The sequence below is a fragment of the Geotrypetes seraphini genome, chromosome 7 (assembly GCF_902459505.1).
Source record: "Geotrypetes seraphini chromosome 7, aGeoSer1.1, whole genome shotgun sequence".
NCBI lineage: Eukaryota > Metazoa > Chordata > Amphibia > Gymnophiona > Dermophiidae > Geotrypetes > Geotrypetes seraphini.
The window spans coordinates 132,706,286-132,718,300 of NC_047090.1; positions in this window are offsets into that span (position 1 = coordinate 132,706,286).

The window sequence follows — 12,015 nt, forward strand, 5'->3', positions numbered from 1 at the left end:
GAAGGGAGGCCTACTGCTGGACAGAGGGAGCAGGAAGAGGTGCTGATGGACAGGGGGTAGGTAAAACAAAGGGAGAAGGACTGCTGCTGGATAAGGGGAGCTTGAATGGGTGGTGGTGGACAGGGGGGAAAAATGAAGGGAGGCCTAATGCTGGACAGGGGGAGCAGGAATAGGTGCTGATGGACAGGGGGAAAAATGAAGGGAGGCCTACTGCTGGACAGGGGGAGCAGGAAGAGATGCTGATGGACAGGGGGAAAAAATGAAGGGAGGCCTACTGCTGGACAGGGGGAGCAGGAAGAGATGCTGATTGGCGGGGGGGTGTGGAAATGAAGGGAGACCTACTGCTGGACAGAGGGAGCAGGAAGAGGTGATGATGGGACAGGGGGGCAAAAAAGGAAGGGATGCCTATTGTTGGACAGGGGGAGCAGGAAGAGGTACTGATGGACAGGGGGAGGTAAAACAAAGGGAGAAGGGCTGCTGCTGGATAAGGGGAGCAGTGAAGGGGTGGTGGTGGACACAGGGGAGGTAAAAAGAAGGGAGAATGGACAGGAAAAAGTGGCTAAGGAGACAGAGAGAGAAAGAAATAAAGACAGACACACACATATATTCTAGCACCCGAGGGAGGAAAATGCTGCACAGGGAAGTAGGGAGGGGGGAAATGCTGATGCACAAGGAAATGGAGGAGGAGGGAATGCTGATATGGCTACTGTACAGGAAAGTAGACAAGGGGAGATAAATGCTGCATAGGGGGCAGAGAGACAAATAATAGGAGGGAGGGAGACAGAAAGAAAAGAAGAAAGACACAAGGGCAGGGAGTGAGACAGAAAGAAAGAAAGACAGACATACATATATTCTAGCACCTGTTAATGTAACGGGCTTAAAGACTAGTCATTCAATAAAATACAAAAACATATATTACCATATAAAACCTTCCCCTATTCTGAATATTGATATCTTCCCACCCATCCCAAGTATGAATATTCAAAAATCAATTTATGACATAAATAACCCCCTCTCACCCTCCCCTGGATATGTACCAAAGTAAACAAAAGACTAACTCACAGTCAACAATCAATTATAATGAGGTAACATACGATGCCAATAGGTCCCATATCAATATTTTTTTTTTTACAGAATTTTTTCCTTCCAGGCCCCAAACTGAATATGTGGCTAGGAAAACCTATATTAGAGGCCACTTCCTATTTTGATTTTAGGAAAACATTAAAGACCCGTCTGTTCGACATGTCTATATCCTAGTACTACAGCATGTCTATATTTTAGTACAACTGTTTAACTCACATTTGTTCCTTAACTGATGCATTTAAATTTTAACTGATTCTTAATTGATGTATTCCAATTTTAATTGATTGTTTTTATTATGTCATTTAATTTTACTGATTGTATGTATTTTATCTTGTTGTGAATCGCTTTGAACCTTTTCTGGTATAGCGGTATACAAAAATAAAATTATTATTATTACCTTTCCCCATATTCTAAACATTTATTCTTTCAAATCTATAACTAGAGCAAAGACTTGCCCACCAGAACAAAAAATTTAAACGATCACAGTTCTTCCAGTTTCGAGTGATCATCTGGATGGCTATCCCAGTCATTATAAGGAAAAGACAACCTTTATATTGATCTATAAGGGGCTTAACATGTAATATTGTACCACAAATGACTGCCTCATACGTTAGAATTGATGATTCCAAAATGTTATTAATTCTACCCCATATTGACCTCCAGAAGCTAAGTATCAAAGGACAATAGAACAACAGATGATCCAGTGTCCCAATGTCTAAATGACAGTGCCAGCATCTATTAGATTTAGAATTATCTAACTTGTGCAACCTAACAGGGGTCCAAAAAGATCTATGTAATAAAAAAACATGTCTGTCTCACAGATGCTGTCGCTGTACATTTTAATCTCCAAGTCCAAATTTGTGGCCATCGAGACATTTAATGTGGACAAATGCAAAGTGATACCTATTGGGAAGAATAACCCAAATGAGAGATACCGGATGCTAGTGTCCACCATGGGGGTTAGCGACCAAGAAAGGGATCTGGGTATCATTGTAGACAATACGATAAAAACTTCCACCTAATGTGTGGCAGCAGCCAAGAAAGCAAACAAGATGATAGGAATTATTAAATTATTATTAAACAAGACTAAAGATATTATAATGCCTCCATGGTGCGACCTCACCAGAAGTATTGCGTTCAATTCTGGTCTCATCTCAAGAAAGATATAGCAGCAATAGAAGAGCGACCAAGGTGATAAAGGAGATGGAACTCCTCTCGTATGAGGAAAGACTAAAAAGGTTAGGGCTCTTTAGCTTGGAAAAGAGAAGGCTGAGGGAAGATATGATTGAAATCTACAAAATCCTGAGTGGAGTAGAACAGATACAAGTGGATCAATTTTTCACTGTCAAAAATTACAAAGACTAGGGGAGACTCGATGAAACTGCAGGGAAATATTTTAAAACCAATAGGAAATATTTTTTCACTCAGAGAATAGTTAAGCTCTGTAACGCATTGCCAGAGGTTATAGGGAGAGGATAGCATATCTGGTTTTAAGAAAGGTTTGGACAAATTTCTGGAGGAAAAGTCCATAGTCTGTTATTAAGACAGGGGGGAAGCCACTGCTTGCCCTGGATCAGTAGAATGGAATGTTGCTACTCTTTGGGTTTTGGCCAAGTACTAGTGACCTGAATTGGCCACCATGAGAATGGGCTCCTGGGCTTGATGGACCATTGGTCTAACCCAGTAAGACTATTCTTATGTTCTTATGAATTATTCAGAAAAGGATAGAGAATAAAGTAGAGAATTACACTAGCCTCAAACACTTTAAAATCATAAGTGTTCAAGGCTTGTGCAGTTAAGGCAGAACTTACAGGAATGGGGCAAGGACAGCGACAAAACTTGCAGGTATGGGACGAGGAAAAATTTGACCCCATGTCATTCTCTAAATCCAAGTACAGTAATCTTGATTATTTCACCTTCACTAATCTGAGACTGTCCCCTCCCCCGTGCAAGTCATTTTCCTCATTTATGGCTTCACTGCAAATGAAGCTATGTTTGATCTGAGACTGTGCTCCTCTACAAAAAAACTGTTTTGCAGCTGATACTACTCAATGCACCCCTCATCATGCTAGCGCACAGCTTCTCTGCTTGGTTTTCAGTACAGTAATGTTTGGACCTGGGACCATAATTTTTGGATCTGGGCTCGTTTGGCAGTGAAAGAACCATTTTTGATCTCAGACACCATTTCTAACCATGCTTGTTTGAGCATGGGATGAAGGTAAAGGAAATGTTATAGAACATGAACATTAAAGAGAGTTACAGCATAACAGCAATTTGGGGATCTGACATGCTGCTGCTATGCAAAGGCAGCCCTGTGACCAAGAGCCTGCTTTTCCTGCTACGGAACCATTTTTGATCTAAGACTATGCTTTTGCAGCAAGGAAACCGTGATAAGACTCTTGTGTACAATGAGTTTTCTGCAGTACAGTATGTTGGTTCATTTACATTCCCAGAACTTTCTCTATTCTTGCTCTTTCTTAGATCTATTTGCCTATGATCTTGGATTGTTGAAAGTTTCAGCTCTGCTGTTTTGATGCTAGCTTCATACCCTTATTGACCCAAGAAAAGAAATCAATGAGCTTAAGAAATGGAGCTCCAACCATGCTCTGCCTTTCTATTCACATTGCCTGCTGTAGAAGTCAACTCAAGTAGATAAATATGGTTCCCTTGCTCAGTTCTGAATTTTTGTTCACACAGCCTCTTTACAAGTGGTTTGGATAGTATTGTGAAATACACTGGTTCTGTATTTGTGATCAGGTTACCTGCTATACAAGCACAATCATGCCCTTTACAATTTTTGTTCTTGTTGATTAGGTGTTAAGATATGTTATGCCTGTTCTTTATACATAAGTATGTTTTCCATGCATTCTTGAGTTACCATTGTTTTCTGTATTATCCAAGAACAGGTCCTACTTACATCAGATGATCAAAACTAAAATTGGAGGACCCTATATGTCAGACTACTTATGCTGGTTTATTTGTGTGTAAATAGCAAGGCACCTGCAAGTCTGTTGAGTACTATTCAGTCTTATGTTCCATTACCGAAGCTACACTCTGTTCCATCACGCCAACTTGTTTGTTCCCGCAGTTAAATATCTGAAATTGGATATCACATGAACAAGTGTGTTTTTGTGGAATCATGTGCCTACATATATATAGCTGTATAGAAAAATCTTTTAAAATGAAAGGCTGTGGAAAACAGAATTCCTTCAAAATAATGTCACAACTTCAGCTCCATCTTTTCAATAATTTTTTCACAGTTTTGCGATCAGTGCACCCGCTCCAGATAAAAGTGTCCCCTCCGAAACAGAGCTGTTGTGTGAATATTGTAAGGCACACTCGATCATTCAAGCTAAGTATTTTGGATTTTCTATTTTGTAGATACCAGCAATCTTATTGCGTTTTGCTGTCTGAACTTTTGTATTTCTGAATTGAACTATACTACTCAATTTTTTAATTGAACTCTTCAAATACATATTGATTAGATGTTATTTGAACATACAGAAAACTCACTATTTGATTTTGCACTTGTATACATCAACACTTACACACTGAAGGGTCCTCGGATGTTTTACAACTTGTTACCTGTTTGGGTAAATGAGAACCAACAACTTGCCTAAAAAGGGGTTCCAGAGCAGAGCTGTTAAGACTGAGGATTCTCTACATATATTTAAGATTAGTTGTAACATTATATATTACTAGTCTTTAAGCCCGTTACATTAACGGGTGCTAGAATAGATGTGTCTGTCTGTCTGTTTGTGTTTCTTTATCTCTCTCTCCTTGGCCGTTGTCTTTCTGTTTCCCCCCTCCCCCCACCCCGAGCAAAACTGTCTGCCCCCAGCACACACCTCCCCCCAAAGCAGCCCCCTTTCCCTCTCCCTAACTGTCTTCCCCCCAGAGCAAAGCTGTTTGCCCTAAGCACACCCCTCCCCCCAAAGCAGCCCCCTTTCCCTCTCCCTATCTCTCCATGGCCCCTTCTGTCTCCCCAGCACACCCCTCCCCCAAAGCAGCCCCCTTCCCTCTCCCTGTCTCTCCATGGCCCCTTGTCTTCCCCCAGAGCAAAACTGTCTGTCCCCAGCACACCTCCCCCCCAAAGCAGCCCCTTTTCCCTCTCCCTATCTCTTCATGGCCCCTTCTGTCTCCCCAGCACACTCCTCCCCCAAAGCAGCCCCCTTTCCTTCTCCCTGTCTCTCCATGGCCCCTTCTGTCTTCCCCCCAGAGTAAAACTGTCTGTCCCCAGCACACCTCCCCCCAAAGCAGCCCCCTTTCCCTCTCCCTATCTCTCCATGGCCCCTTCTGTCTCCCCCAGCACACCCCTCCCCCAAAGCAGCCCCCTTTCCCTGTCTCTCCATGGCCCCTTCTGTCTCCTCTCAACACACCCCTCCCCCCAAAGCAGCCCCCTCTCCCTACATTTCAAACGTACAGACTTTAATGCAATGGGAAAGTACCTGAAGAAAGAGCTGTTAGGATGGGAGGACATAAGAGAAGTGGAAAGACAGTGGTCTAAGCTGAAAGGAGCGATAAAAATGGCTACGGACCTTTATGTGAAGAAAATCAATAAAAACAAGAGAAAAAGGAAGCCGATATGGTTCTCCAACCTAGTGGCTGAGAAAATAAAGGCGAAAGAGTTGGCGTTCATGAAATATAAAAAAACCCAAGAAGAGGAGAGCAGAAAGGACTACAGGGTGAAACTGAAAGAAGCCAAGAGAGAGATACGTTTGGCGAAGGCACAGGCGGAAGAACAAATGGCTAAAAATGTAAAAAAGGGAGATAAAAATTTTTTCAGATATATTAGTGAAAGGAGGAAGATAAAAAATGGAATTGCTAAGCTAAAAGATGCTGGGAACAAATATGTGGAGAGTGATGAGGAGAAAGTAAATGTGCTAAACAAATACTTCTGTTCTGTGTTCACAGAAGAAAATCCTGGAGAAGGACCGAGATTGTCTGGCAAAGATACACGAGAAAATGGAGTAGATTCTGCGCCGTTCACGGAGGAGGGTGTTTATAATAATAATAATAACTTTATTCTTATATACCGCCAACAATCTTGCGACTTCTAGGCGGTTTACAATAAAGAGAAACTGTACATACAGCGAATTACAGGGTATAGCAGTGTACATCTGATAATGGGAACCTTAATGATAATAACAACAGTTCGTATGCTACAGGGCCTTGAAGTGCCATGCGGCTTACAAAGAATTAGAAAAATTCCATAAATTGATTGGGCTATTCATAGTTTGTGATTGGGGTTAACGGTTTACAAATTCAGTTTTGGGGATGATATTGCAAAGGGGCTATTGTCCTGGTTCATTACCTAGGTGTTTTGAGTACAGGTACGTTTTTAGGTGTTTCCTAAATTCTCCATAGTCGTTTGTGTGAGTAATTAGTTTTTCTAAGTCTTTGCCCCATAAGGCTGCTTGATATGATAGAAGTTGTTGGTGGTATCTCTTATATTTGCATCCTCTAGCCGGTGGGGAGACGAACTTCAGGTGTGTACTTCTCTCATGTCTGTTGGATGGGAATGAGAAGAGGTCTGTTATGTATTTAGGGGCTAGACCATATAATACCTTGAAGCAGAGACATCCCAGCTTGAACTTCGTGCGTGCCTCCATTGGCAGCCAGTGCAGGAGTTGGTAGGAAGGGGTTATGTGATCGGACTTCTTCAACCCGAAGATCAGCCTGACTGCTGCGTTTTGTATCAGTTGTAGTCTTTGCATTTGCTTCTGGGGGATTGCCAGGTGGGTAATGTTACAATAGTCAAGGTGACTTAGTATAAGGGATTGTACTAGGATTCTGAATGCTGGAGCGTGGAAGTATGCTCTAATGGACCTAAGTTTCCAGAGAGTGAAAAATCCTTTTTTGATTAGGGAGTTCACATGGTCTTTCATGGTTAACCCTTGGTCTAGTACTACCCCGAGGATCTTCATCGTTGGTTGAATGGGGTAGTTAAGATTGTTAATGAGTAATGATTTTGTCGTATTATGTGCATGTGGCGAGGCTATAAATAATTTAGTTTTATCTGCATTGAGCTTCAGTTTGAATTCTGTGGTCCATTGTTCCATCAGGTTTAGTGCTTCTGTTGCTATGGGGGTGATTTCGGAGGGTGACGCATTGAACGGGATCATGATTGTGAAGTCATCTGCGTAACTGAATACTTTTATACCTCGCTTGGTCAGTTGCGTACCTAGTGAGGATATATAGACGTTGAAGAGTAGTGGGGATAGTGGGGACCCCTGTGGAACGCCTGATGGGTTTCTCCATGTTTTAGAGAGGTTGTGGTTGAAGCGCACTTGATAGGTGCGGGTTGTAAGGAATCCTCGGAACCAGTTAAGCACCTCACCTCCGATTGCGTCTAAACATTGTAGCAGTTTTTTGTGATCTACCAAGTCGAAGGCTGAGCTCATGTTGAATTGCATGATTAAGGCATTATAGCCCTTGCTAAATAAGTTGCGTATGTATTCTAGGGTCGCTGCAATTACCGTCTCAGTGCTGAACAGAGGTCTGAAGCCCGACTGGGTTTCATGTAGCAGCGAGAACTGGTCGAGGTAGTCCATCAATTGGGTGTGTACTAAACCTTCCATTAATTTTGCAAAAAATGGGATGGATGCTACCGGTCTATAGTTAGTTGCTGATGTTAGGGATTGTTTACGATTTTTTGGGATAGGGGTGATTATTATGTGACCGTTTTTCGATAAGAATTTTCCGTTTTTGAAGTTATTGGACATATGACTCCATAGTGTTAGTTTAAAGTCTAATGGGGCTGCTTTCATAATGTTGGGGGGACATGGATCCAGGATACAGCTTGATTTGGTATATTTGTTGTAAAACTTTGTGAAGTTATTCCATTCTATTTCCTGGAAGGAGTTCCAATACATGTCTACTGGTATTTTGTTTTCATGTATGTTGGCTATTTGATATTCCTCTGTGTTGTTTGTTGGGCAGTTGTTCCTTAGGTTCACAATTTTTGAGTCGAAGTGTTGTGCTAGTTCGTCTGCTGAAGGAAGTTTTATGTCGTGCATGGATTGACTGTGGCGTGTGGTGTCGAATAAATTTTTAACCAGGTTGAACAGTTCATGAGTGTTGACTCCTTTTGAACTCGTGTTGTATGTATGTATTTTGGATGAGTAGAATTTTTTTCTTTTTTCTTTTATTAGTTGTTTGTAGTCCTTTATATTTGATCTCCAATTGTTCCTGTCAGATATTTCTCCTGTTTTGTTCCAGATCCTTTCTAATCGTCGAGTTGATTGTTTCATTTTTAATAGTTCAGAATCGAACCAGTTGTTATATTTATTTGAGCGGCTTATTCTGTTTCGTTGGGGAGCTATTTTGTCTAAGATGGATGTGCTTGTTTTCATCCACTGTTCCCAGAACTCATCCTCTTCGTTTATCTCCTCTCGCGATTCATAATGAGCCCAGTATTCTTCTGGGTTGATGTGGCCCCTTGTGAGGTGTTCTTTTTTTATCATTGGGTGAGTTTTTTCTTTTGATTGGTTCCAGATTAAGCTAAAGTAGTAGGTGAAATGATCAGACCAGATGTCGTGGTTCCAGATTACGTCGGATATGGAAATAGTGGGATTTAGGATTTCTTTTGAGGACATAGCTACCAGATCTAGCTGGTGGCCTTTTTCATGGGTTTGTGTGGGTGTAGGGAGGATGAAGTTGAGTGAGGATAGGAAGTTTTTGAAATATTTTGTGTCGGGGTTGTCCTCGTTCTCTAAATATAGGTTTACGTCTCCTGCTATAATATTGTAAGACGGAGTGATTGAATTGTGTAGAATGAAGTCATAGAAGTCCTCTCTGGCCTTTGACCAGCATTTTGGCGGAACATAAAATAGAATACAGGAGAGGTACTCTTCTAGGTCCTTATTACTGATTTTGCAAGCTAGTGTTTCTAATTGGTTGGTTTATGAGCAACTTGAAAAACTGAAGGTGGACAAAGCGATGGGACCAGACGGGATCCATCCCAGGATACTAAAGGAGCTCAGAGAGGTTCTGGCGAGTCCTATTAAAGACTTGTTCAACAAATCTCTAGAGACGGGAGTGATTCCTGAGGATTGGAGGAGAGCGGATGTGGTCCCTATTCATAAAAGTGGTCACAGGGATGAAGCAGGAAACTACAGGCCGGTGAGCCTCACTTCAGTTATTGGAAAAATAATGGAAGTGTTGCTGAAAGAAAGGATAGTGTACTTCCTTGAATCTAATGGGTTACAGGATCCGAGGCAACATGGCTTTACAAAAGGTAAATCGTGCCAAACGAACCTGATTGAATTTTTTGATTGGGTGACCAGAGAGCTGGATCGAGGACATATGCTAGATGTAATTTACTTGGATTTCAGCAAAGCCTTTGATACAGTTCCTCATAGGAGGCTGTTGAACAAACTTGAAGGGCTGAAGTTAGGACCCAAAGTGGTGAACTGGGTCAGAAACTGGCTGTCGGACAGACGCCAGATGGTGGTGGTTAATGGAAGTCGCTCGAAGGAAGGAAAGGTGACTAGTGGAGTCCCTCAGGGTTCGGTGCTGGGGCCAATCCTGTTCAATATGTATGTGAGTGACATTGCTGAAGGGTTAGAAGGAAAAGTGTGCCTTTTTGCAGATGATACCAAGATTTGTAACAGAGTACACACCGAAGAGGGAGTGGAAAATATGAAAAAGGATCTGCAAAAGTTAGAGGAATGGTCTAATGCCTGGCAACTAAAATTCAATGCAGAGTAATGCATTTGGGGATTAATAATAGAAAGGAACCGTATATGCTGGGAGGAGAGAAGCTGATATGCATGGTCGGGGAGAGGGACCTTGGGGTGATAGTGTCCGAAGATCTAAAGGCGAAAAAACAGTGTGACAAGGCAGTGGCTGCTGCCAGAAGGATGCTGGGCTGTATAAAGAGAGGCGTGGTCAGTAGAAAGAAGAAGGTGTTGATGCCCCTGTACAGGTCATTGGTGAGGCCCCACTTGGAGTATTGTGTTCAGTTTTGGAGACCGTATCTGGCGAAAGACGTAAGAAGACTTGAGGCGGTCCAGAGGAGGACGATGAAAATGATAGGAGGCTTGCGCCAGAAGATGTATGAGGAGAGACTGGAAGCCCTGAATATGTATACCCTAGAGGAAAGGAGAGACAGGGGAGATATGATTCAGACGTTCAAATACTTGAAGGGTATTAACGTAGAACAAAATCTTTTCCAGAGAAAGGAAAATGGTAAAACCAGAGGACATAATTTGAGGTTGAGGGGTGGTAGATTCAGGGGCAATGTTAGGAAATTCTACTTTACGGAGAGGGTAGTGGATGCCTGGAATGCGCTCCCGAGAGAGGTGGTGGAGAGTAAAACTGTGACTGAGTTCAAAGAAGCGTGGGATGAACACAGAAGATATAGAATCAGAAAATAATTTTAAATATTGAACTAGGCCAGTTACTGGGCAGACTTGCACGGTCTGTGTCTGTGTATGGCCGTTTGGTGGAGGATGGGCAGGGGAGGGCTTCAATGGCTGGGAGGGTGTAGATGGGCTGGAGTAAGTCTTAACAGAGATTTTGGCAGTTGGAACCCAAGCACAGTACCGGGTAAAGCTTTGGATTCTTGCCCAGAAATAGCTAAGAAGAAAAATTTTAAAAATAAAAATAAAAAAAAATTTAAATTGAATCAGGTTGGGCAGACTGGATGGACCATTCGGGTCTTTATCTGCCGTCATCTACTATGTTACTGAATTAATCCCCCTGCTTACCCTCCCTCTATCCCGTCGTCTTCTGGCCTGCTCCTCTTCAAAGCAGGCCGCGATCGTGGTGGCCGGCCCCAGCGAACTTCGGCCGCTCCCCAACCCGGAAGCACGCTACCCCCGACAGAGGGAACGTTCCACCGAGGCTGGAAAGCGGCCCACGAGGCCCGCCAAAGCCGGCCACGATCACAGGCTGTCCCGAAGAGGAGGATCAGCGGCAGCAGCGGTAGTGGTGAGCGAGGGCGGGAGGTGTGTTGAGCTTGCTTCGGGTTGGTGAGGGCGGGAGGAGGGGTGGCCAGAGTGATCCCTGGCCGGGTTCTAAAATGGAACACGGCCACGGATCACACACCACAGCGGCAGGAATCACGCTTTTTTAAAAGCTCATGCGCCGCTAACGTTTTATTATATAGGATTATTTTTTTGAAGGAATTAAGTTTTCTGCAGCCTCTCATTTTGAAAGATTTTTCTGTACAGTTGATCTACTTATCTTTCTATCCCGGGTTTGTTGGTAAAAAATATGTATATATGGCAGCAGAGTAACCTTGGTGTTTTTAAGACGTTATTGTAATATGAAATATGGGCATTGAGGTTCTGTACATGTATAAGCACTAGTTGCTTATTTGTATTGTGTATGTTAAATTGTAATCCACTCTGTAAAAAGTGGGTTATAAATAAATAAGACAAAACTATACTATAATACAAGAAAGGCTTATGTGTAAGAATGGAAAGTGTATCAAAGTAGTTTTGGTATGTAAGGGACCACGTCTATTACTATGACTCAGGGAGGAGAACCTTTCCTCACTTAAGCTTGCATTTAGCCAGATGGTAGCTGTTCGGAATTAAATTAACACCGTTAAAATTTAAAAAAAAGGCAGCATAATTTAGCTTCTGCTTCAGTTACCTCATCATTTAGGGGGCTGTCATCAAGCTGGGTTATGGCATCAACAGGTGTTAATGACCAAATTAAGGACTAATGCTCGTTACAATGCCCTAACCCCACATTACAGAAAATGAAATGGAAATCAAATGAATTTCAAGCAGTTCATTTCTATGTAAATACCATGGTTTTGCAGTGTGAGCCATGTACACACTACTAGAGAATGACACGGGGACCGTTTACCACGGTCACCACAGTAAATCCGCAGGAATGGAGACATTTACAACTGGTTTACCGCAGGAATGGGGACAAGACCTTTTACCGCCCCGTGGGAGCGGTGAAAAGTCTTAC